General features: G+C 41.4%; 1 long non-coding RNA gene across 1 annotated transcript; it reads left to right on the top strand.

Annotated features, from left to right (window-relative positions):
• The first annotated feature begins 680 nt into the window (after nt 1-680).
• Nucleotides 681-25,706, top strand: LOC114559179 (uncharacterized). Its single transcript, XR_003693030.1, has 3 exons — nt 681-891; nt 23,424-23,540; nt 24,655-25,706. It is a non-coding gene; the product is annotated as an uncharacterized LOC114559179 (long non-coding RNA).
• The last annotated feature ends 323 nt before the right edge of the window (nt 25,707-26,029 follow it).

Genomic DNA, 26,029 nt, shown 5'->3' with positions numbered 1-26,029 from the left:
GTCAAGGTTACTATCACTGCTAAGGGCTGGAACATGCTGCACATAAGTGAACGTGCACAGGTGTTTGGAATGGTTTGCTTAGATGTTTCTTTTACGTTAAGCTTCTTTTTTGCTTCCCTATTGGTTGTGAATTAACCAATCAGCTTGTTTGATGTGCAGGGCTACATGTGTTTTTTTTTGTTGCTTTTTTTATATTTGAGAGGTGTGCATAACACTCTTCTCTTGGTAGATCTGCAGATACATTAACATATATATTTATATGAAATTTATTTAATTCCAACCTAGTCTCGCATTGCCAGACCTTCCTCCACAGTGCTGCGAAGGAGGGTCGGGCTAGTCCACACAGCATTCCGGGATGGGAGAAAAAGGTGCACTGGTTTATTGGCATTTCGTTAAACCAATCGGAACATATATACGTTCAAAGGTTTTCATTCTTGTGCAACAAAAAACTCTAGCTGTCTGGATTTACCCTGCAGAGATGTGAGGAGCAGTTAACCATAGTCCTCATTAATCCAGTTTAAAATGCCACACAACACAAAGAAAGAGGAAGATAAAAGACATCCGGTGGAATTTCCATCGTGGATATAGACTAATTCCAGCCTCATGCTGACTACACCGTACTATTACTTTTATCTCATATTTACTTCCATCACTTCCTGTGCATCAAAGGATTCTTCCAGGAAGAGACGAAGACCAGACATTTTGTGTTTGGACTTTTAAACCTATAGTGTGTGGTTTCTGTCGAATTCTAAGTAATGACAACAACACAACGATGACGCAAGCCTTCGGTGATCGCGCTGATTTGCGCACAACCTCCACCCCTCCTCCATGCAGTTGTTAGTAGCATTTATGCCGTCAAATCAAGGAGGACACATGGAATCTTTGGAAGAGGTAATTATCTTGTAATTGTTATGTCCTCTTCGTCTCCAAAGCTGACCGTTGCGGTTTTCCTTTTTTCAGCTGTGACGTGAAACACATTACTCGAGCTGCTGCCCGCGAAAGTCGCCAGACTACACCATTTTGTAAACCTAGCCTTACTGAGAAATACAGAGAGAGTTTTATGGAGCTGATAGGCTTACAGTAAGGCCTCCTGCACACTGGCTGCGTGGCGTGAGCGTGTCAGCTGTGTGGCGTGTCAGTTTTTATTTCGGCTCCCATGTTAACAGGTTAACACACTGCCTGCAAGCTACGCACATCTCAGCCGCGCCAAAAACGTGTGCATGCTAGAAATAGGACAGACACCTATTTTTTCACCCGACACGCAAGCGTGTTGGAAGCGTTTCCAGGCAAAATAGAATAGGAAAAAATGTTTATATGTCATTTTGACACTAATACATTTAATAGACATTTTTGATGTTTGAAAGTCTCTAGGTTTTGACATAAATGTAATTTAAAAAAAAATTAAATAATTATCGATTTTCAAATATTGCACCTGTCAATACAGAATGAAATATTCTGTAGCCTATTTTGCCGTCAATACTGCAGACGTTGTCTTTGCTGTAATCAAATCAGTATATATTCATGTTTAACATGGCATTTCATTTTATCAATGGGAAACAACAAATGTATACAGACATGGCTAGCAGCAGCAGCGCCCTGTCAGACACGTTTCTGGTGTGCAAAGACATAGCCGCCACGCAACAGAAACGCCACGCTCACACCACACAACCAGTGTGCAGGAGCCCTAAGTAGCTTTGTATCAACATATTTGGCAACGGCATGTACTATGTAAAGACGTTCATTATTATTAAATAGTTGCGTACCATAGCTTTAAATTATAAAGCTTTCATAAGCTGATAGATGACTTGTCAACTGACAATAGAAAGTAGCAAAACAGACATTTCTACATACATTTTTTGACTTTTTAAGTGCAAATTCTGAAGCTAGCAAAAGGGTTCTGCTTCCGACGTGGATGTGGGTGTGCGTGGCCTGCCAGCATGTAGCTGAGCATGGTGTGAATGAAAATGCGTCTGATCAGCTTCGCAATCTCTCTGTCCCTCAGTTACTGGTGTGCTTGTATCTCCCTCCATCTCTGCCACCTTCCAACAGAGCCTTGATCAGCAACGTCCATTTCATCCAATAAACGGCAGCTGATGCCAAATCATAATTAAAATCTCCACAGAGAGCCGCCTGAAAAAGAAGCTTAGGCATTTAAAAAAAAAAAAAAAAAAAAAAAGTTTGTCTTTTTATTCTTGCTTTTAGACACAAATCAAATAAACTCTCCTAACGTTTGTGTTTAAGATCCGAGGTATTCACGCGCGTTTGTCGAGATAGGCAAATTTCCTTTTGCTTTGTTTTCTTCTTTTTTTCTGTTTTTTTTTCCACCTATAAACAATTCTGTTATTTTTCGATCTTGATCAATGACAAAGTCCGAGCGATCCTTGTGATGTTAGACTCCCTTTTAAGAGCAAATGTAGCAGCAATTGCAGAGAGAAAGAGAAGGAGTAGATGGGAAAAGAGACATGTCAGCAGGAGGGTAAGAAGAGATGGAGAATGAGAAAGAAAGAAAGAAAGAAAGAAAGAAAGAAAGGAAGGAGGGATGGAGAGAGAGAGAGAGTGGGTGGATGGTGGTGGATGGTGAGGGACTCTTTCAGTACAGCAGCTCAAAGGATGATCAGGCTTCTTTGCACTTGTTTTGTCTCCGCTTGATCTCTATCGCACACGTGATGCACACCTACGCACACTGCACAGGTGCACACACACCACACCCACACACACACACCCCCGCCCACACACCCCCACCCACACCTTCAGAGCTTCCTCCTTTTGTCTCTTCTGGATGAGTCTGTAATTACAGCTTGGCCAGTGATGAACAGCAGGGGAGGCTGCTAATGCTACTGTACAAGTGTAAGCTAAAGAGTGCCAATGAATAACAGCCAGAGAGAGAGCAAGGTGACTGGCTTTTGTTCATATTGTTTACAAGGCCACCGAGAAACCAAGCCGGACTAATGCTGTTAGCATTACAGCTTCCGTTTGCTCCGTTCATTGTTTCCTCTTCACTCTAATCCCATATACTGTATGTTCCGCAGTGCAGTGCTCTTCTCCTGCCTCATATTCATTTATTCATTCAGTCATTAATATTGTGTTAAATTAACCTACATGGAATATGATTGGTCACTGAAATTCAACTTCAAAATTACATTTTCACAGTAACAATTTATTTTGAGAAGATGTTGCTCAATAAAAGGGTACGTAAAAAAAATAATTTCTGTAAAAGAAAACTGATGAAGCTTGATTGCATATGGGTCTCGATCATCATCACATTTAGTAAAATAGGCTTTTGTTATAATGGACCATTGACATTGGATTTCTCTTTTATAGTGTCATCTCAGGCACTCTGTCATGCTGCTGAATGGATACTGGCACTTTCATGTTTAGTTTCTTCTTCATCTTGTCTCTATCATTTGTCTGTGCCACTCATTACCTTTAATAGGTGTAGTAGTGTAGATGTGCTAAATTATGAACAGGGTTTATTGTAAATCCCTGTAAAATCCAATGTGGATTTAAGAGACTTTTATTTTGAAAAACATCACACTGAAAGAGTTAGTATTTCAAAATAAAAGTCCACATCGGTTCTGAGTAACATTTTTAACTAAATCAATGACCATTAAAAAGAAGCTCAAGAACCCCCAAAAAAGAAAAGAAACGTTTAGTTTCAAAGCCCTTCCAGATGGTTCTCTCGACAAGACTAAAGTTATTTGCAATTACTGTTAATGTGAATTGAGTTACCACCGGCGTACATCAAGTTTCAAATACCACTTGAGCTTAAAAAACCTGAAAAATATCCCTTTTAAAAGTACATTTTGCACAGATAAAAAAAATAAAAATAAAAAGTGATTAATTGCAAGTTAACTATGGACAATCATGAAATTAATCGCGATTAAATACCCCACCACTAGTCGACTATTTGTCGACTTTTGGGGAGAAGTTGATTTCTACAAAACACTATTCGTTAATGCCCTAAGAAGAGGCGTAGCGCGAGCAGCACGTTAGAGCAGCAGCAGCAGCACAGTATGCTCAGAGTCCAACATGCAATTACTATAAATACCTGCATAAAACAGAGGGGAAAACAAGGCTTGTGTAGACAGCTGGATCAATTAAAATAGGAGCATGTGTATTCTGTTCTATTCTGATGGGTCTGTGTGACACAGACAATACAAACATCGGAAATTAGCAGCACCTGTGAGTTGGTCATGTGACCGCGAAAACACGAAAGGCGGAGCAGTATGTCCTGTATGTCCCTTACAGGCTAACGGATTTCAAGATGGCGCATGAATATGGAGCGTCTACCCCAGTTCATGCGAATGCAAACGTAAAATTTCAAGCCAAAAGAAATATTTGGAATTGATGGTGGAGGTAAATATTCATGAAAAAGGACACGTTTGTGAACGGGCGACACAGATTTTGATAATGAACTACTAAACACGTTACACACTGGACCTTTAATTTATTTATTTATTGTTCTCCATAGAGGGAATTTGCTTTCACGGTTCATTTGGAAACTTCAACTGAAGAAATGTATGCAGTGATAGTAATGGAACTGTAGCTGCACATAGATGCTACTTATGTTGCTTTTGTTGTATCCATACAAGGCTCCTTGGCACTGCAAAGTGGAATGCTCGTCATGATATTATAATGCAACTCAGTTTGGCATAACTCTGGGGATGGGGATAGGAGGTATTCTGGGACAAAATAAATGTGTGGATGACACAGCGGGGGAGCTGCGAAATGAAAGTGTAATGGTAAAATTGCCAGCGGTGAAATTGCTGGTCTGTATTTCCCCTAAAATTTCCCTGTGTGTTACTATCTGCAGGGGCTCCAACATCTGCGATTATTTCTCCGGGAAGCATTCGGCTTGAACTTCAATATCGCCTCCTCCTCTTCCCCCTGTCCTATTCCACCTCCTCCCCTTCTTCCTCTTTCCTCTCCCCCTCTCTTTATCCCCCTCCTCCTGCTCCGGACCAATTTGGGGTGGCGAGGCGATGGTTATCTAAATGCAAAGTGATGCTGTAATAGCACTCACGAGGAGGCGCAAACGACTAGTGAGACCCGGAGATGGAGGGATATGGGGAAAGGTATTGGGGGGGGGGCGTATCAGTAAGAGAGATACAGACAAAAGAGGTGGAGGAGGAGGCTGAGGTTGTAGGAGAGAGAGAGAGCGAGAGACAGCTAAACATCAACATGCTAGAATTAGCATTGTAATGTGAAAGCATTTGGCTCAAAGCACCACTGGGCCTAAGTGCATCCTCACAGAGTTGCTAGCATGCCTCTACAGCAGGGGTGTTAAAATTAATTATTGCAATGATGCAGTGTGATGCGGACCTGGATGATAACCCCTGGAGCCTATCCCAGCTGAAAGTGGGCAAGAGGGGGGGGATGCACCCTGGACCCTGGACAGGTCGCCAGACTATCACAGAGATAACACATAGAAACAGACAACCACATAGAGACAAACAAAAGTTCACTCTCACATTCACACCAACGGACAATTTAGAGTCAACGATTAACCAAACACCTGCATGTCTTTGGACTGTGGGAGGAAGACTGAAAACCCGGAGAAAAGCCACGCTAAAGCGAGCGGTATACCCGCCGTTCCCGATGTGTCGCATGACAGTGTGACGTCATCGGAGCGCCGTAACTATTTATACTCTTGCGTGGTGGTTGCGACACCAGTTGCAGTCTTCTCCTGAACAGAGATGTCGCAACTGAGGAAAGGCTACCGACTTTGCTATTTCTACGGACTAGAAGAAAAAAGGTAAACAATGGCAGAACTGGCAGCAGCATTGACGGATCAAGCCTTTCATTCACCATAGAAGAACTCCTCTTAACCCAGTAAGAGACCGTCCTGATCTTGCGAGCTCCAGTTTTCCATTCGCAGATCAGTCTGGAATCTTGAGATAGAGAAAATTTGGAGCCGTTCGCCAAACGACCGACCAGTCCGTGTTGGTTTTGAGGCGGGTTTAGGTGTGACGCAACGAGAAGCGACTGTTAGTCTAAACAACATGGCAGCTTCCACGGATGAGATGAGCGTAGCTACCGCGCAAGTTTTATCCAAATTAGAAAGTATTCCTTCATTGAAAGAAGAGCAAAAAACAGCACTGGAGGCTTTTCTCGGAGGAAAAGACGTTTTTGCTCTTCTCCCGACTGGTTTCGGCAAGAGTTTGATCTGATTGGTTGATTTGGCCCGTCTATCACCAACGTAGGTGTTGATAGACACCTATGTTGGTTATCCAATCAGCTAACCAGTATTTTCGCCCCTTCCCAAAAGTTCAACAGAAAGTTCCCAGATGGATATGCCGAGCAAATACGAAGCGATCCATCTGGTGGAGTCAGGTTAACTTGCAGTCACTCAGAGTCCTGGCATCCGGATGTCCTCGAACTCGTCCATGCTTCCTGTTTCCGCTTTGTCATGCACCGCTGGAAAAAAATAGAGTGGTACGCAACCTCTTTAAATCCTGGCGCGCCAGCGAGATCTACGTCATTTGGATGTCACATTGTCGTGCGACAGGTGGGGAACGGCGACTGTAAAGAGGCCTTGACGCCGAGTGAAGTGCTAACCACCGTGCCACCCTAATGCTGGGCCATCCAAACTTTAGAATGGGTTTTAAAATGTAATTTAAACTGCAGGACTGTCACAAAAAGGTTCGCTTCATGATTGTGCAAACTCATTGTGTAATATGGTTTTCTTTCCTGTACTGTTAAAATTTAGTGGAGCTCTTTCACCAACTGTGTTACAAGTTACAATAAATGTGTACACCGTAGCTTGGTTACAAAAGTCAGAAACAAACTTTGAAACCCTGTCAGTTTTGGTTCCTGACTTTTTTTCCCCGAGTTACGCCACACTACTTTCTTTCACTTATTCAAACAGTTTTGAAATGATATTCAGACCCCAAGGTCTCAGAATGGGAGTTTTTCTGAATATAAAAGGGCCAAGGTTGCAGTGAAAGAAATGGCTAATACCTTAAGTTGTACAGCTTTTCTATGTGCTGCTGTACACCTTTCAGAGCATTTCACTCCCTATTCAAGATGTTCACAATGATGTGGCTTCACTTATAATGGCAGACCTTATTAAATAGAGGAATCATTTGATTGGGATGGCATTCACTATTTGTGTGTACCTACAGGGCTCTCAGCAAGAGGGAGAATGTCAGGGTAAAACTGACAAAAAGATTTGTTTTCTAAGAGACAGAAAAAAGTACCTTGAATAAATGATTGTGCATTAAAACCTGCCACTTGTGGCGAGGACACCTCGCCCCTCACCTATCCTCGTCAACTTTATACTGATCCTTCAGCCAATAAACATAAACGAGTACGAAATTCGACCACGCAAAAGACTGACACACAGGGAAATAAGAGGTGGAAAGGGTACGGTAGCTGACAGGGGCAAACGCACTGCAACGTAATGAAACACACGCAAATAAAGAGAGAGAGAGAGAGAGAGAGAGAGAGAGAGAGAGAGAGAGAGAGACGGGGCATGTTCAAACTCAGAACCGGTGTGCAGCTGCTTCAAGATCATAGACTGTAAATATTAAGTATATGTTTGAGATAGGTTTTCTCTCGTTTGGTGGGCGTGTCTCTAGTTTATTGGCTCAGGTCACAGGTGATACTCAACCAGCAGAGACGTGCCTGTAAACGCGTGGTAATAAAAAGGCAGAGCGCGCTCTCTCCCCATGGGGTCGAAAATCCAGCTGTTCCACTTAGCTGCTCCCCCTAGAGGCCTGGAGAACTTCCGTTGTGTAATCTGGATGCAGCGTTTTTTTTGTTGCATTTGTTTTTGGAGATTGTGTGTGTGTTTCTGTATTTGCAGCGCGTTTGGTTGGGTTGTGTGTATTTGCAGCGTGTTTGGTTGTGTTGTGTGTATTTGCAGCACGTTTGTGCGTTTGGTTGTGTGTATTTGCAGCGCGTTTGGTTGGGTTGTGTGTATTTGCAGCGCGTTTGGTTGGGTTGTGTGTATTTGCAGCGTGTTTGGTTGTGTTGTGTGTATTTGCAGCGCGTTTGGTTGTGTTGTGTGTATTTGCAGCGCGTTTGGTTGGGTTGTGTGTATTTGCAGCGCGTTTGGTTGTGTTGTGGGCATTTGCAGCGCGTTTGGTTGTGTTGTGTGTATTTGCAGCGCGTTTGGTTGTGTTGTGTGTATTTGCAGCGCGTTTGCCAAATGCTGCGCATGTGTTGTCAAATTTATTTAAAAGAGGTTTTCTTAATTGGCTTGGGTTTTGTCTATTTGCGTGTTTCATTAAGTTGCAATGCGTTTGCCCCTGTCGGCCACCGTAAAAGAGTACTAGAATAGTGTAATCAAGTAAAAAATTTACAGTTTTACTCAAATAGAAGTACTTGTGTACAAATTACACACGTACACTAGTGGAACAATATTAGCAACATGCCCACTTATGTTAAGGATCACATCCTTATGGGTTATGGTTAACATTATTGTACCCCATCATAGTTATAACAATCTGCCCCTGCTTGCTTCAAAATCTTGAATCATAGATGGATTACATGTTTCTTTAATGCTCACTCAGTGTTGTAAAGAAATGCCCACTACTCCAGTTCCACACAATTTCTTAAAAATGACATTGTTACGCAACTAAATGACTCAAAGCATGAGACGGGACACCTTGGCTTTTAGCCTAATACTTTTTTTCTGGACATGAATGAAAGTGAGTCAAGAGATTTTGGCCGTTGCAAAATCTCTCAGGGAATTAAGAAAAGAAAAAAAAATCCCCTTCTGGGCAGCCCTCTGAATTGTTGCACAAATTAATCCCCTTTCCCAATTCCATCATTTGCCCCGAGCTCCCCTTTTGGAATTATCTCTTTTCAATTATTTCTCTCTCCTTTTCTAATTTCTAGTCACCATTGGACATATCAATGGTGATGAGAGTGGAGTGGAGAGAAGAGGAGTGAATGAGTTATTAATTGCTCTGATGTGGATTAGATGTGAGCATGGTGGCAACCCCCCCCCCCCCACATCCTCCAATCACATTTCAATTAATAACAGGCAGCCAGGCTTCGCTTCAAGATGTGCTAGCAAGATGATTGGCCTGTCAGTCAGAGCTGCTAGGGAGCATTTGCAATTTGTCTCCAGTTTCCTTTTTCTTCAGCTCTCTTCACAATCGTTTACTCTTGTTTCTATCTTGTAATCTTTTTCTCTCCCTTGCTCCTCTCATCTGCCTCTTCAACCATGTATATATTTTTCTATCCTCAAAATCATGCCACATTTCCTCCATTCAGTTTTCCAGTGATAGCTTGGTCAGCGTTGAATATTTTATATATATAAAAAATATGACAGACAGACAGACAGACAGACAGACAGACATAAAATGAGATGGGAAACAACACAGCCATTTTCTACTGAGGCTTGTATACTCTCATGCTACCCAGGATGAGCTTGCATTGAAATACACTCACACTTCAGGTCTTTTCCCTTTTACGTCTTAGAGCGATCTTTTGTCACCTGCTCCCATTTGTGTTACAGCAAATATGATGCCTATAAGGATTGATGGTACCACTGTTTTGTTCAAGTCATTTTTTTCATTTTAAACCGTATATTCATGTACAACCATGTATTCCTAGTTGTACAAACCACTAATACTCCAAGTATGAAAAACTATGCTTTATTGGTTTAAAACAAAAAAAACAGATTAAGGCTTTACATGTCTGGTTGAGTGTAAAGAAATAGTTAAGATTCTGTTCACCCATGTTGGCTCTTGCAATTCCCCCTTTTTTATCTGTAAGAGAAGATAGACTATTGATCCTACACTGGGGAAATCCACTTCTTACAGCAGCTCAAATATTCAAACACAACAGAATAAGAGAAATACACATTAAATAGAATATATAAAAAATAGTGTAAAAAAGTGTAACAATATTAATACTGTATGTACACTATAAACACTTCTATTACACGCAGCAGTTAATATATGTTTTGTTTCTTTGTTGAGGGGAGGGTCATCCATGTAGCTCTCAGTCTCAGCGCTCCTTCACTACCAGATGGGTCTGACCCATGAGTTTGCTGTGGGGCACCATGAGCACTGCCCCCCTGGTGGTTTAAAAAAAACGAGTGGAATAATTATGTCTGGCATGACCAGATATTTCATAAATATTTTAGCTAAATAACACAAAACAACTAAATGGTGGTAGTTAATACATCTGATTTCATATGTTGCTTTAGTAAAAAAAGTATTTCCTGGCTGACGATGGGAGCAGCAGACTGTTACTAGTCTGACATCTTACCGTGCCAAGGTTGCAATAAAGGTTTCCTAAATGCCACATTTGATGTCAGCTTACTAATTGATTGCGGGTTTTCTGTAGATTTGGATTTATGTTTATTCCACTTTGTTTAAACGGCAAAGTGGAGGAAGCCTAGTGACGAGTCCATAGCAACCAGTTTGTGTGTTGAATGTTACCCAGAGTGCTTTGCTTAATGGTCTCAATGTTTTATTTCATGTGAATACTAGTTTACTAGAGGAGTAACTTAGTATCTGAAGTAATGCAGTAAGTGTGCATTTAGTTTCCATGCTTATTGGGTTTCCACAACGTTAGTGAGTAAATCTACTGAAATGGCCACTACACCATAACAGAGGAGTGGGATGCGTCAGATGAGAAAGAAAGAGGTTTAGTCTGTATATCATGGTTGTAAAAAACAATTCCCCCCAACAATTTCCCAAATTGTTTTGGAGGGTCATAGAAAAATTATTACTGGCGAGGGGAGGGTCATGTCCATTTTCACTAAAGGTCATAATGTGCATTACAATAATCCAGCCTAATAAGGTGCAGATGAATAAAGAATAAAAAAAAGGCATATTGCACAGTAGGAGGTGACACAGGAACAAATAAATATGCATAGTGCAGAATATTGTGAATATTGTATACATCTGACGAAACTTCGAACAATAAATATGTCACTCCCTCTGTCAATATACCACTACTCACCAGCAGAAGTTACATTACCCATCACTCCATTACTGTACGTACACACCGCCGCCGACTGGAGCTGCAAAAGAAGCTCTGGCCCGCCCTGTCAAGGACGCTTGTCAAAAAGTACGGGGAAGCTTTTGACGCTTTGGTCACTCTGACGTGGCAGGACATTCACATCAAGCAAGGAAGACTAGCATACGTACTTAAATAATAAAAACATCACACACGTCACCAACTCACCGGAGACACCAACTTTTTTTTTTAACTGGTCCCTATACGCAAACAAAGTCCTATCAGAAATTATAGGGAACCCAGCAACAGCGATGATTAGCTTTTCCTCCATTTTCTCGAAACTAATGTTTTGGTAGGAATGAAAGTTTACATTGTATGTTCTCTGGAATCAGCCAGCGCAAAGGATGTCTATATTCCGATTGGTTGCTGGTCGTTTGGGGCAGAACCGCATCATAGCTCATTACCATAAAGTTGAGCTAACTTCAACTTTCTGCTTGACGCGCTCAACACACCACGCTGACGGATTTGCCGCTTCTTGCGGCTGAGAGAAGCCGGCTTCCATTGAAAATGAAGGACTTCCTGTAACTTTGAAGCCCAAGTCGGCAGCGGGGTGTACGTACAGTAAGCCTAATATAGCTGTGGGTGCCTTCCGCCAACTCCTTCACATCTACACTTTATATCTTGTTTCAAAATGTAGAAATAGAAAAATAGAGACTTGTGGTTTGATCACAACATTATTTGACACAAAGAACAGACATGTATTTATATGGAAATGTTGCAGATCAACCCTTTGAGTAGACTGGTAGTGTTGACAGATGCCTTTAGCCAAGCACCACAGAAAATTATTGTTAGCCTTTGTCCATTTGTTTGCTGTCTACTTTTCTTTTGTCGTTCTGTCTAATTCTGTCCATTTTACATTTGTTCTTATCTTTCTTCCTACACAGTATGCTTCATCTCAAACAGAGTAATCCCCCTGGTCTTCCATCTATGATGTATAATGCAGAGTGACTGGAAACAATCTCCAAAAGAGCTTTCAGCAATCATACTTTGTCTATGTACGAATGCGTGCTCTTCTGACAGAGGGTGAATTATTTTTCTGCCAATATTTGGAATTGCGCTACTTGTAATTAGAGTGTCTACAGGTAGTTGGGAAAGCCTCCAAGCATATTCTTAAATTTAAAAAAAAAATGTTTAGCCTCATTTTGTATTTGAGCTCCTGTAGGAATAATAGCAGACTTAGCCTGTGCTAAGTCAGAGGCCATGCAGCTCTACGGTGCAGTGAGCTCAGGTCTGATATGTTTAGGAAATCAACGCTGGGTCACTTACAGGGGGCTCAGGTCAATATCATGTTTATTCTCCCTTTTCAGCTACAGCTTTAACTGGTTTCCAGCCCTGGGTCTCCCTTTTACTGGTCAAGAGTGGGAAAGGAGTTCTATCATGATAATTATCTTTTATCAAAATGAATGCAAACAGATCTTTGTGCTCCCTGTACTGCTGGCATATTTTCAATGTCTCAGGAAGGTTTCACATGACGTTTCCAAGCAATCAATAATTTGGTGTGGGTGTTTTGCTGTGTCGTCTGCACAAACCCAAGCTGGCAGCACTTTTCACATTTCACCGTAATACTACAAGCGCAGTCAGCGGCAGCATACATGGAGCCCGTGAACATTTTTGACATGTAGTTATCCCACAAGACACGGTGGGAAATAGATTTTTCACAGATCTCAGGATGGAAATGACAAGGAGACAAATCAACTTTTTGTTTTCATTTATTGGAACAATTGTCTCCTTTATCAGTTATCACAGATGCTGCATGCCTTCTTCACAGCTGCTGATAGTCACAAGACTTTATTCACAAAACTCTTTATTTACTCCCAAGCAATACAAGTCACAAACCACTCTCAAAGAAAAGGATATTGTTTTCACGTTTTTTTAACTGGTACATCTTATGTGCACATCTGTGCAAGCATTTGATACTGTATCGAGTGAAGTGGTAATCTGCATCCTCTTGTTTTTTTCTCACGGCATTTTTTTTTTCCTGCATCTGTTGCCAAGCAGTGTTTCCTGTTTTCGCACTAGATTTCCCAGAGATCATACTGCCATCATATACTGCAAAGAGGTATTCAGTACATGAACAAATTAATCTTTATCACTTAAACCTCAAGCTGTAATGAATATACTGAATCATCAGTAATCTCAGACCAAATAGGTAGAGTAGCTTTTTACATGGGAGCTCCCATCACTCACAAGACCAGGGACGCAATAAACGTTGCCACCCATCCGCGGACTTACGTCCTTTCATACTACTCGCTACGGCGAAAATTCACACGTAATGTAGGTCAATGGCGGCCGAACGGCGTTGATAGACACACTAAAAAGCAATTATGAGTCTTGATGACACACAAAAACGGCATACGAATTGGCGTGTCATTCATACGCCACTGTATGAGATCAGTCTGAATAAACAGTTCTTATATAGGCCTAGTTTTGAAATATTTTAAACAAATGTCATGAGCAGTAAAAAAAAAAAAAAAAAAAAAAAAAAAAAACACAAAACTGAAGAACACTGCAATGCCTGAAAACTGACTGATGTGGGTACCGATATGCATTTGAAAATTTAACAAACTACTTTAGTGACTACAAGTCTTCAAATTGAGCTAAACAAAACCCCTGTGAGTTTCTGAAGGAGACACTTTTTCTATGACTGTTTAGCTGTGCTTGCTAATCACTGAAGGCTAACTGTACGGTTATGCAACTGGATACAAGTTGACTAATAATGTGTAATATCAGTCATATTAGTGATGGAGAACAGCAAAAAAGGCATTTAATGATTATAAATGTTGACTCATTCTGCCAAGAAATAAGGGACAGGGAGAGAGAATTTCTTAAACCGAGTGAGTTTTTGAAATGGCTGGACACTCAGCCTTATCTTGAAAAGGTGTGGAAATGCTCTGATTGACAAGCCAGATGTCCCCTCCGGCTCCCCAATGGAACAGCAAGCACACAGCTGAGCTTAAGGAAGCAAGAATGTGAGAAGAAATGAGAAAAGCCTCAGCCTATCATCTTTTGGCCGAGTGGCTCTGCACCGCTCTGCTCTCTCTCCCACACTCACTCCGCTCGCTCTCCTTTCTTTATTAAAAAGAAACACATGTAGTGGCGGGGCGTCCAAGTATGAAATTCAATTCTCATCCCCAAAACGGTGTTTTTATTAAAGCAGTTACTATCACGGAAAGCAGGCGGGCCTGGCTAGCTCTGCTTGGCTCAGCTCAGATATGTGGGTACATATTGTACAAGGAGGGAGGAGACTGAGAGCATTAGGGGAAAGGGAGTGCAGGAAGGACTGGAGACGGAGAGGAAATACAAGAAAGAGAGTGAGGGAGAACACTGTGTGAACAAGGCAGAGAAGGATTGGGGCAGTCAGCAGCAGGGCGACAGAGGGGCTTAATTTGCCCAAAAGGCAGCTCAGCCTCTTATGCAATTTGAGCGGGACGTGCTTGACTTGAGCTGGGGTTAGCACCCCGGCACGGCCCGGTGCACAGAATCAATTGCACATTGGACATGCAGAGAATTATGCTGTAGTCTTGTTTGCACTGTGTGTATTATTTTTCATCACTGCAACAACATTGCCCTCAATTATGACATAACAGCTCATCAGCATCGGAAGCTGTGCTCTCACTTCAAGAAAGTTTTGACATTGAGCGATATGACAGTTATTATTCTTCCTTTATTTATCAAATCATATTGCGAAGGGTTTTGTACATGAATGTGCTCGTTTGCAACAAAGAGAATGGTTCTTTAGACTTCTCCAGCAGATCCCATTTCTGGTGCTCTGTGGAGAAGTGGAGAAAAAGTAATGAAAAACTATTCTACAATGCTGCAATAGTTCTACATCAAGCATGCATGTTGTGAAACCGTTTCTGAATGTGTGAAATGCTCCATGGCAGCACTTAAAGGTCCCATATTGTGCTTATATTCAGGTTCATACTTGTGTTTTGGGTTTCTACTAGAACATGTTTACATGTCTTAATGTAAAAAAAAAAAAAAAAAAACACCATTCTCTTATACTGTCCATCTGAATATACTTGTATTCAACCTCTGTCTGAAACGCTGCATTTTAGCGCCTGTCTCTTTAAGCCCACCTCCCAAAAAAAGTCTAGTCTGCTCTGGTCAGCATTTTACTCTTAGTCTGTGCACCATCATTGCAGCCAGGGAGCCTGCTGCACCTTCTACCTATATATGGTATAGTTGTGACATCACAAATGTACAGAAGTCCGGATGGCTTGTTTTAAAAAGGCACAGTTTCTAAATACAGGCTGTGGGCATTAAAAATGTTGATACTGAATGTTGATGTATTTGTATAGCATCTTAATCTGCTTTATAATAAAAAAAAATACTTTATAATATAATAACATTCGCAATCAGCTTCAGAATTACATTGTGTTTAGTGCCAATTAGCAAATGCTAGCAAGCTAACGTGCCAACCTAAGATGGTTACATGTTGAATATTATTGCAATGACATGGTAGCATCGTCATTGTGTGCATGCAAAGCGTGCTGCGTTAGCATTTAGCTAAAAGCACTGCTCTGCCTAGTGCAGCCTCACAGAGGAGCATGACTGCAACTCAGAGGGTTGTTTTAGGCTTCAAATATATATTATTCTATGTAACATGTGTAGCTACAGTGATTATGCATTGGGCTTTGAGTGCTGCTGAAACAATGATCACACAGCATCCTGGGTAGACTGTTACGGAGAACTGCTAACATTATGCTTTCGCTACGCAGCTTGTGTAGACGACGTGTATTAGATGATCTACCCTGATGTAAAAACTGTAACCGTGCCAAACTGGGGATTTATGGGGCTTTTTAGTTGTCCCATGGTTCAATGCGCTTTTGTGAAGTGTGACATGTATTTTTGTGACCCAATCTACTGCGTAACTAATAACATGCTTGAATCTTTTTTTAGAATATGTGGTATTAGCACTCAATGTTTACATTTTTCTACTCAAATTCTGTAGGCTTCTGTTTCTTTCTGTTCTTTCTGAATAGTTTGGTTTTGAGGCCTGAAATCACAAAAAGAAAATCGGAATTGTCAAACACTCAGCCACTACATCTTTCTGCTATGAATCCTCCACCCCCCTTCTCCTCTCCGACAGTAAATACACAGTCGGGGTCAGTTGACCCTGTCTATGCCTCAGAGAAAACAATGTATTGTAGCTAAACTATTCTGACAGGCCTGCCCTTTTGACACATTAGGGAAGAGGAAAAAGGGAAGGGAGAATGGAGCGCTGGATGGGTTGGTTGGGGTTGGTGATGAAAGGGGATGGGGGGAGGGAACCATCGGGGAACAATGCAAATAAGTAAAGAGGAAGGCAGGGAGGAGAGAAAGTGAAGAGACGACGATGGGGGTCACAGTGGGACTCAGGAAAACAAGTGGGGGCGTGACCGCAGGGCTGGCTGTGTGGCTGGTTGGCTAGCTGATTAGGTGGGACGCTGTGTCACTGGCTGGCTGATTTTGAGACTTGCAGGCTGCGTGGCTGACTGACTGGATTTCTGACCAACAGGCCAGTTGCAAGGCGGGCTGACAGGGCTCTTGACGGGCCTAAAGGTTGGACGGCTGTCTCTGTGGATGGCTAGTTGGCTGTCTGTGCATTAATTATTCATCCTGTGTATGTGATGATGTGGGTCAAGCTCAGTTATGGCCAGCTGGGGCTGCAGACAGGCTGTGCAGCGAGCAAGGCCCCTAAGCTACAGTCTGCAACATCAGCAGAATCCTTACACACACACACACACACACACACACACACACACACACACACACACACACACACACACACACACACACACCAGTTTCCAGAGTTTCACTCTTTGTTTGAACCAGGGCCGTAGTGGGACTCATTTTCAGCCCTGGAGTTTCATGCCTTAGACTGGCCCACTGTACTTCACGACTGACTATAATAAAACAATGTAATTAAAACCTAACACCACAATGATGTTCAACAATATCAAAATCTATTTTCTAAAATGAAATAAAAGGGGTGACCTCTGGCTCACCCAGTGAGAGCGTGCGCCCCATGTGGGCTGAGTCTTTTGCAGCGGCCCGGGTTCAAAGCCGACCTGTGGCCCTTTTCTGCGTGTCATCCCATCTCTCTCACATTTCCTGTCTATCCACTCTGTAGTCACTCTGAAATAAAGGGAAAAAAGCCCCCCCACCTCTAGAAAAAAGAAAAAGAAAAAAATCTTTAAAAATGAAATAAAAGATTAAATAAAAATATAAATTATAGTAGGCACCAGGTAGCCCCCAAGGACCACATGAGTAGCCCTCAGGCCTGTTCTAAAAATGAAAATTGAATATTGATATTATCGGTTTCCCACCTTGTTAAGTCATTATTGATAGTTATTGTGAGAAATCATTAACTTGATCAGTGTCTTCACATAGATGAGTATCATTAATAATCATATATAACGAAAGGCAAACTGAGCATATTTGTTAGCCTATTTCAGAAGAGTGTGTCAAACTGGTAGCCCTTCATATGACTCAATACCCATGAAGTAACTCAGTTTCAAAAAGGTTAGTGACCCCTGTCTTAGGGCATCATATAGAGCAGGTCTACACCATACTCAATATTAATTATTATAATATTCACATAAATGAGCAATCCTACCTGCCCACTTTAGAGTTATGGGCTCATGGCTGGTGCTTGGTGGCTACTGGTAAACTGGACTAGTGGCTGCTGCTGAAGAGCTACAAGGAAAAGTTTAATTCATAAACATAAATGATGGTTTGCAGGCAACGTTGTCTTATGTCTAACACGACCGCTACCATCTGGCACTGCTCATAACTAGCTTAACTTACCTGTGTCATCGTCTTTATTTGGCGTTTCACTCTCAAACTGCGAGCTGGTTTTAATGAAAAAGTTGCTCTAAACAGAGCAACTGTGATTGACCTTTTCATCCAGCCACTTCACTTTCTAGAGCTTTCCTTTTAAGCACCGTTTTTGTGCTTATTATCTATTTCATCCTCTTAACGCGCACCACTGACTGAAGTGTACAAGGGGACATTTTTTTGTTTTTAGCAAGGTGACTCCGTAGGAGGAGTCAAAACATAATTACGGCATAATAACCAGACTGCACTCTGCGAGTGGTCTGCAAGAAAAAATAAGTACTGTAAATAAAGAGTGGGCAGGAAGCTAATGGACAGCATCCATGATATATTTCGGCTTTGATTTCAACCCAGTACCATGACAGAACACCGCCAGCCCTCGCAACCAAAAAAAAAAGACCGGCACCGTGCTCCCGATTAGCCGATTGATGCCACTCTCCTATCTGAACAGTATGTATGAAGCTACTGCGGGCAGCAGGTTAGCATAAAGACTGTAAATAGGGGGAAACCAAGGGGGTAAGCTTCACTTTAGAACTCAAACCTCCTATGGTGCCAATTTGATGCTACAAAGCGATCACCTCCCGTTAGCATTCCATTGACTGCCATTCATTTTGACGTCACTTCGACAGCGAATAACTTTACATCTGAAGCGTTCAAAGACTCCATTTGTCCATTGTTTATTTCTAAAGAAACACGACAATAGTGTTAATTTCGTCAGACGAGACTAAATATGCTAGTCAACGACCTTTTTTTTCCATGACTAAGACAAGACGATAACGAGACTGCGCCGTTGTCCAAAAACGCTGACTAAGACTAAATTAACATGCATTATTGTTGACGAAAGACGAGACTAAAATGTTTTGCATAAAATAAAAACTAAGATAAAATCTCTTAATTTTCATCTACAATCGTCTCTACTTTTTCATCATGAGATAGAATATTCAGTTACTGAGACCCGGTGCTACGGCACCGACAGGTGCCCTAACGACCGTTCTCTACCGGACCGAATAGCCTGCGCTTCTCTCTGATGCTCCTCAACGGATGTTAGAGTCAACCGAAACATCGCTGCACGGGGCACTAGTTAACACTACACTTGGCAGCAGGTAACGTTAGCATAACGTTAGCTAGCAGTTGGATTTAACAGTTAAAATGCTGACAGCTAAATGGTGTAAAGGTTTGTCTCTATTTCCAACACGAGACGTACGACAGTCTGCAGCTGCCGTTGTCTGAAAAACACGTTGCGTTCCCTTGAAATACGCCTCGCCAGTTTCGTGCTGCATTTATTTTATTGTAAAATATCCTCCCATGCAGTGGTTGTTTTTGTCGTTTACTGGTGAAATAAGGAAGAGGCTCAATATTTATATAACTTTATAGCATTTTTTTTTTTTTATAACTATTTGACTGAAATGGTTATCAGATATAATTTATTTAAAAAAAGACAAATGTTTTGACTAAAACTTCACTAAAATGGCGAGACTTTTAGTCGACTAAAACTTGACTAAGATACCTTGAGTTTTCTTTTGACTAAAACTAGACTAAAATGACGAGACTTTTAGTCAACTAAAACTTGACTAACAAAAAATTTTGGCACAAGACTAAGACTAAATTAAAAATAGGTGACAAAATTAACACTACAGGACAATGTAAAAAAGGCTCCATTACCTTGTACCTCACGTTATGGCTCTGTAGCAGACGTTTTTGTAAAAGTAGGCTAACGATTGTGTCATAACAAAGCCACTTACTGTCGCATAGAGGAATTACCGTATAGTACAGGAGAAGCTCACAGGCAGTTTCAACTTACGTTAGCTGTTTAGGTTTAATTACTAATGTTAATAGTTAATAATTAGCCTGTGCCCATGTTATCTCCCAAAGCCGGTCTACGGAAAGCCATTCCACTCCCCATTAAGCCCCATTGTAACAAATTTGGTTGCAGTTCCATTAGAGTTCCACTGGGGGTGATCATGGTCCGTGCAAAATGAATGGGACTCTATGGAGCTAGACGGCTAAATTTGTCTCTTTCGCCCGATTGTTGTTGAGAAATCTCAGATTTGATTGTAGTTTTTGCAAGTTCAACATGGATTATATGTTGAAAGTTGAATGAACGAGTACTTATCTCCTTTTGATTTCTTACAGGGCGAGTCGTTGTTGCCCATAACACGCTAGCATTCTGCTAATGAATGCTGATTGGTCAGTGAAGGTCTGATTACGATCGGAGATCCAGCTTGACGGCATCCGAAGCAGAGCCTGAAGGTCAGAGTGAATATTTCGGTGTGGGCTTTAAAACATCAGCAAATCTCTTTCTAGCATGTGTATTGACAGGGAGAGTCTTACCGGTCAGCTGTGTTGTCGATACCTCGAGAGAACAGAGGAAGCAATTCAGAACTTGCCGTAAAGCAGTATCTCTGGCCGTATATGTGTAGGACGTCATTGACATTTTAAAAAGGCTTTTTAGAACAAAAAAAAAAAAAAAAAAAAAAAAAAAGAGACTTTAAAAAAAATCAAACACCCAGCAGTGTGTATTTTCTTTGCCTCCCCTTTCGAATGCAACATTCGAATTACTAGACAAAAACATATATCCTGAGAAAAGTGGATATTGAGTGAGCGCCCCCTATACGGAACTTTGGTGGAACTGCAACCAGTTCAGAAGCCGGAAGTAACGAGGGAGTGGAACTTCTTCCTATATTAGAAATTCTTTGCATATACCTATGCTCTCCGTCTCTGTAAGATTGGGAATGATTGAGATTTCTCTTGGCACAGCTACCAGAGGACTTACAACTTTCAGACTGGTTGCTCACGTCACATTTACGTTGTCTCTCTCAGTTGGAGGCTGTGCAGTAACGCTCAGCGATCACCAGAAAAGGGCTTCTAATAGCCTTCACTGGTCTCCGTCCAGAGCAACGGGATCTGTTGGTCCATTTTATATATGTCAGTGGGGGGGGAAACGACTAGCCTGACTCTGTCCAAACGGTATTGAAATCTGGCTATTAGCACCTAGGTCTGGGCTGTATGACCAAAAAAAAAAATATGACAGTTTAATTTTAAGCATAGTTAATAACTGTAGTACAGTGGCCCTGAAAGACAAAAACATATCAAAAAATGCGACATTTGCACAAAACTCATTTCAGAACGACAATTTTGAAAACACAGCATTTTACAAAATGAAACAACATTTTAGAAAACACAACATTTTACAGAACATAACAGCAAAAGTAATAAACACAACAGCCGGTACCAGCGGCAGTTGTTTAGCCACCAATAGGTGACTGCGAGGCGTGTACAAGCAATGCCCAATGACTGTTCTTTCAGGGGCCATGGTAGTGGAGTTCAGCCAGAAAAGTTCCTGAGGAACAAACAAGCGTTTTGTGGGTGAATATTTTGTTTTCGCAGTGAAGTGAAATCCGCTCTCCACCGTGAAAGCGCAGTGTTTTCCATTGAATACTGAAGTGCATATTTAAGTGTTTGGCATGCTTGGCCAAGTGGCACTATATCTACGGTGGTATAGCAAGGGGGATTGCAGTATGTGGGATAGGCTGCCAGTGTGCGTAGGTGATGTTGAGGCATGATGAAGCAGAATTCTAAACACCTTGAGCAGTTGAAACAACTTTGATGGACATTTGTCTGTCCAAATCAACTTTGAGGAGATATGTCATCCTTATATAACAGTACTGACCCAAGGAAGCAGATTGCCCTTGTCTCTCTTTTGTCTTTTTTTATCCCCGTTTCTGTCTCTTGGTCTCTTTTCCTTTGAGGGATCAGAATTTGAAACATCATAGCTGTGCTAAATAAAGAATTCAGGACAGCAGCGACTCAGTGTGCATTTTAAGATAGACAGACACGATTCAAACTCCATTACTAAATAAAAAAAAAAAAAAAAAAAAAAAAAAACATGCCGGTTGTATGTGGTTTTCTGCTTATTTTGTTTATGTACTGTAATGTATAAATGTTGTGTATCCTTCCATTTCTTGTGAAGCACTTTGTGATTTTTATCTGTGAAATGTGCTATACAAATACATTTTATGTATAGGTCATGTAGGAAACTACATCTTACTGCAGTTCACTTCTGCTGTACACAGATATCAATAGTGGTGAAAGATGAACTGGTAATAAATACATGTATTCTCCTATCTTCAGGAAATTACTACTTGCTCTGATATTTGACAAACTGCATTGTGTTTACTCAAACAACCTCCCCTGTATTCATGTTCAGTCCACTTTTGTTTTTGCAGACAACCATTCCAGAAAAGCTCCAAATAAGAGATTTGCAACTCACACCTCTGACATAAATTGGTTTTTTTTTCTCTTAATTTTCTACACAATATGATGGCTAATTCCATAACTATGTATTGAATTATGTCACCATTTCAAAACATACTGAATGTAGGCAGTAGGATGCTTGTGTTGCACGCAGCAAAGCAAGCCAATAACCTATAAGCCACAAGGGAGACAGTCATGAAGGAACTAATGAGAAAAGAAAGCAGCCATTGTCAGGTCCTTTAACAGTAGATTTTAGGAAAAACAATGAACTAGTGTGCCAGCCAGAAACAAGAATTAAGACAGCAAAAGAGCAACAAAAGAGACTATGCCAGAGCGAAGCCTTGTAACGGTTGCCAAAGTAAGACAATTCTTAGTGCGACACCACGACAGCTATGCTACCACAGACTGTGGAAAGAAGATGCCAGCTAGACTCCTTCCCAAACTATGAACACAAATTTAAGCACAAGGCAACCACAGAGCCGTTGGGTCAGGAACATTTAATAAATAATATTTGGGCTACTGTAGTCTGTATTGATGACTGTGCATTTACGGGATAGTTCTGTTGCCGCCAGATGTCCCTCACTTTCCGCTTTCTTTGAGTTAACTTTCAACTCCGGTCGCATCGAGCAACATTAACCACAACCTCTGAGCAACGTTACAGGCTGAAAATGGCAAGTTTCAAGGAAAATTTGGATCGTGCAACAAGGCCGGCCTGCTTGGTTCATGCGGGGACACACACATTTTGTGGGGTGCAAACTTTCCACCTGAACAAGTTCCTTCCCGAGGCTACTGTGCAGAGCCACGCTTGCTGCGTCCGGAGCTTAGCGCCGCCCAAGCAGAATATACAGTTGTAGACAAACTTTATAACGTAAAAAGTATACCAAACCGGGGTATGAACCAAACCATGACTTCTGTGTACCGTTCCACCCATAAAACATAGCGTTGGCGGTTTAATTCCCAGCTCCTCCTGTTCACGTATCATAGTTACTTCCAAAGAGAAAACTGGTATTTTGGCTGGAATCCTTAAACCTTCGTTTTCTACCTTAATCTACCTTGACCATCCTTTAACATTTATGTGCCTTTCAAACCATGAAACTAATTCCCTATGCGTTAATCCTTCCCCTTTCTACCAGTCTTGTCTTCGGTCCCTACTAGAAAACAAATGCCTATCGGTGGAAGACAAAACGCAAGAAATAAACTGCGTTTTGTACACACTATGTCATCGGATAATACAATGTTTTTTTTCCAGGATGAATGGGTATTTACTGAGCACCATACAACCTGGATGTAAAAATGTAATGTAAATAATTTATACTTTCTTCCTCTCTGTATCCTCTCCAAGTGACTTGACTATCTATTCTTGGCAGCTCAGGGTCTCCTATAGCCTTCTGACATCCTGCATTAATTCCAGATGAAGTGAGAAGTAGTGATGGAGATTTCCCCCATGGCGAGATGGAGATGCTGTGATTAACACCAGAGAGATGGTGGGTTGGAGGAGTAGGAACACAGGAAAGAAGAGGGGGAACAAATTAGAATTAGAAGGGTGAGGTGAGGACATCGCCCAGACCGAAGGTGGGGAGATGAACTTGGGCGATTGGCTGAATAAAGAAGGTGGAAACCAGGAGAAATGAGACTAAAGAGGACAAATTATTTAACATTAAGCAACAGGGGGACCCTGGGTAAAGCTATGGGTGTAGATTTGAGATACTTGTCAATCAAGCAGTCCCCAAATAGAGTACACAGCATTTATTACAAACCTACGCAATGGTTTTTACAGAAAGTAAGATAATTCCTAGAGCTGAGACAACTCAATTTTAAATTTCAGAACAGTCACAAAGAGTTTTGACTTTCCTACTGTCAAGCAAGTTTCATTTTCTTTCGACCTGTGCTGCTTTCCCTAGTTTAGTCTCTTTAAGTACAGAGACCAAATTAAACTGAAAACAAGAATGTTTCCTTGTGGCCAGCGGTGTACAGTCCCATGCAATCAAACTGCCTGCAGGCTTTCCTTCCAGCCATCAAACTAGATGATTTCACACACCTTTAACCAGAGAGGAAGGTATTTTACTCAGTGTGTATTAAAATCTGCATATTCTCTGATGCTAGAGAAATTGACACCGGTGGTTTAGAGAGAAAGAACAACAACACATTTTGCTGTAATTGTTCCCAAACAGCCTTACAGCATTAGATAGTAGAAAAAGTTATGCTTGCTATAGTCATTGCTTAATTTTAGTGAAAAACTATTTGCTTAAGAAACGGTGCATCCATTTCTGTTTCTCACGTGATAATCAGGATTATCACCGATCTTGTGGAAAGCACAGAAAACCCCTGAGGGCATGCGGAGGAGACGTCAAGCTACGGTTAAAGACTATCAACAGTCATTTTCTCTACTTATGCTGAAGTGATGTAAACTGACTCTACTTGCTGCATGTATACTAACTTTTAAGAGAACTCCAATGATTTCGTCCAGTCTTTGATAAATAATTATCATAACTTAGATCCTTGGGATTTTTACGGCCACTGGTTTCCTTGATAGGACTGTGTTGTACGTAAGGCTCTGGACATGCCTGTCAGTGAGAGAGTGCTCTGTCTCCAATCCAGCTCCAGGAAAATGCCAGATTGAGTTTTCAGCCTGAGTGCATGGGATGTGCACAGTGCAACCATCAGTGTCAGCAGAGTACAGTACCTGAAGCAGCCCTGACAGGCTGAAGAGATGGGAGATGGGAAGAGGAATCAACCTGCGGTCCAGTCAGTCCGCAAACATCAACTGCCTGCACATAAGACATTAAAATATCAATATTTCTTATCATTATTGCCAAACACTGGTCATTCTTGCTCTAACGGCATTATTGCAGCTACCTGTGCTCTCCACCGCTGAGCAGACTGACCATTCAGAAGCTGGATTCATGGTCTTCTTCACTGAAATGCAGCTACAGTGTTCACACAGTGATATTCCTTTTCCAAATGCCAGTGGGCCTGCATGTTTGTGGTTTGGCCCAGCAGCTTTGTTGCCGCTTCTTGTTCATTTTCAGTTTTAGCCTACAAATCTGTTGTTGTTTCCGTTCAAAGAACATTAGCTAACAGTATTGGCAGAGACACATCCTTACTGAAATGCAAGATGCTGCTTCTTAGTGCAGCTTTTTGAGAATGAGATTTTTTGGCAGCGTGTGATACCTTTTATTAATATGAAGCATACAACGTATGATTGCACATGAACATGCATGTCGTTAAAAAAAAAAAAAAGACTCCATTAAAATGGTAATTAGGTCATCGATCCATCTTTCACATGAATGTTTGGTTTTCATTCGTGGACAGAAATAATAAATTTTGCTTTTTGCATTTCATCTGCTTTACAGCGAGTGTATCATAGGCAAGAAAATGTATGAAAAGACAATGACAACAACTGAACTAACTGCCATACAGAATATGCAATTTTGCAATTGTCTGGTTCTTCAAACAGAAAATTCACACAAGACCGAAAGAAAAAGATTGCAGAGTCCAGTATCTCTTCACTCTTCTTGAGTTATGTTCTTGTCTGTCTGTCTGCTAATCGAGAGGACATAACTGAGCTTTTTCCTCAGGTTTCCTATCCCAGTCTTGCTTGTGGAAAAAGCACACTTAAGCATTTTTTGCTCCTCCCCATTAAAACCTGTGTCCCGTCGACAGTTTCTGCAGATGCAGTGATTTTCCATCCTCCTGCTGTTACTCATCTTTGTCCTTCCTTCCAAATACAGTAAATCATTAAAAGATTTGGACTGGACTTTTAGATTTTAGTCTTTAAACACATTCTCTCTCCATTTTTCCTCCCTCTTTTGCCTTTCCCACTTTATATCCTTTTCATTTCCTTCTCCCCTCTACTTTTTCCCGCTCAGAACTGAGTCTCTTCTTCCAAAACAATAACAACAAGCTTAGTGATGCAGCTCGCTGACCGACTCATACCCCAGAAGGAACTGAATCCCACAGCTCAACACCAACA

Source organism: Perca flavescens, chromosome 7, assembly GCF_004354835.1.
Source record: "Perca flavescens isolate YP-PL-M2 chromosome 7, PFLA_1.0, whole genome shotgun sequence".
In the NCBI taxonomy this organism is placed as follows: domain Eukaryota; kingdom Metazoa; phylum Chordata; class Actinopteri; order Perciformes; family Percidae; genus Perca; species Perca flavescens.
Note: the sequence above shows the minus strand (reverse complement) of the source record. Positions and strands in the feature narration are given on the sequence as shown.